The 1,932-nt window shown below is 40.1% G+C and overlaps 1 pseudogene; it reads left to right on the forward strand.

Annotated features, from left to right (window-relative positions):
* The first annotated feature begins 803 nt into the window (after positions 1-803).
* Positions 804-1,665, forward strand: LOC102240555 (annotated as a pseudogene).
* Positions 1,666-1,932: the final 267 nt, after the last annotated feature.

Consider the following 1,932-nt stretch of genomic DNA (forward strand, 5'->3'; position numbering starts at 1 on the left):
GAAAACCTGGAAGGAATGCTTTTGTTTATACATATGCATATTTCCTTCATGGAATTTTGAGATCCCAGCCTATGCTTGTTATTGATTTCACTTAGAAAAGTGAGATTTTAAACATTAGGTAGAGTAAAATTATAGGGATAAATTACTAAATAATCTTGGAACATAATGATAAGCAGTGCACAAAAGTAAGATTTATTTTATTTAAATAGATTATTACAGTGAGATCTGCAATGAAATCTCCCAAGGACATTTTGAAAGTCTAATAATATTAAGACTAAACAATGGTGTAAGGAAAATAGATTAAATTTTTACCTCATTGAGAAATTGATCATGTAGTACTTTCCTATGTTTAATGTATGAGTCTATCATTACAATCAACTTATCAAATAGACATTGAATTTTTTACAGACTCAACAATTAAATGCTACTAAAACTGATGAGATACTGGATAGTTTACATTGTGACATTTAATATTTGATCCTTTGTTTTCCTCACTGATTATAAAATAGCATAAGCCTCCATGCTGGCCAGCATGGCTCATTTGGTTGCAGTGGTGTCCCATACATGGAAAGATCATGGGTTGGATTCCTGGTCAGGGCACGTACCTAGACTTCAGGTTTGGTCCCCAGTTGGGGGGCATACGTGAGGCAACCAATTGATGTTTTTCTCTCTCACATCAGTGTTTTTGTTTTTGTTTTTCTCTCTCCCTCTCTCTAAAGTCAATAAAAACAAACCTTCAGGTGAAGATTAAAAAACATAAGTAAATAAATTTTTAAAAAACATAAGCCAGGAAAGCACGAGGAGCCGCTGCCCTCACCAGTGCTGCCGCTCAGAAGCTGAGGAGACTGGGCTGCCATCCCGCTGCCTGCCCACCACCGGCTCCGCTTGCTGTGGGACTCGTTCCAACTGCCTGTAAAACATGGCGGATTACAATGAAGTTCTAGGTGTGCAGAGACATACTTCCACCGAGGACATTAAAAAGGCTACCAGAAACTGGCATTGAAGTGGCACCCAGATAAAAATCCTGAGAATAAAGAAGCAGAGAGGAAATTCAAACAAATAGCTGAGGCATAGGAGGTGCTCTCCAATAGTAAAACAAAAAACAAAAAACGGGACATCTATGACAGATATGGCAAAGAATGATTAAATGGTGCAGGTGGAGGTGGAGGTGGAGGTGGAAGTCACATGGACAACCCAATCGAGTTCGGATTCACATTTCAGACACCAGATGACGTGTTCAGGGAATTTTATGGTGGAAGGGACTCATTTTCATTCGACTTCTTTAAAGACCAATTTGATGACTTCTTTGGGACTCGGCAGGGTCTGTGTGGGAGCAGGAACTGGGGCACCAGCTCATTCTTCTCTGACTTCACAAGGTTCACGGCTTTCAGCGGAGGGTTTCCCTCTTTTGATACAGGATTTACTTCCTTCAAGTCAATAGGTCATGGGGGTCTCACTTCATTCCTTTCCATGTCATTTGATGGTAGTGGGATGGGCAACTTCAAGCCCGTATCGAATTCTACCAAAATTGATAATGGAAGAAAAATCACTACAAAGAGAATTGTCAAAAATGGTTAAGAAAGAGTAAAAGTTGAAGAAGACATCCAGTTAAAGTCCTTGATGATAAATGGTAAGGAACAGCTGCTACGCTTGGATAACAAGTAATTCAATGCACACATGTAACAGAGATGTTAACTGTAACAAACACCAATTGAGGATTAACCATCATTTTTTAAAATATATTTTTATTAAGATATTACATATGTGTCCTTATCCCCACGTTACCCCCTACTCCCCCCCCCTGCTCATGCCCTAACCTCTCTGTTGTCCGTGTCCATTGGTTAGGCCTATATGCTTGCATATAAGTCCTTTGGTTGATCTTTCCCCCTTACCCCCACCCTGCCCTACCTTCCCTCCAAGGCCCAACAGTCC

This window comes from Myotis brandtii, unplaced genomic scaffold (assembly GCF_000412655.1).
Source record: "Myotis brandtii unplaced genomic scaffold, ASM41265v1 scaffold445, whole genome shotgun sequence".
In the NCBI taxonomy this organism is placed as follows: domain Eukaryota; kingdom Metazoa; phylum Chordata; class Mammalia; order Chiroptera; family Vespertilionidae; genus Myotis; species Myotis brandtii.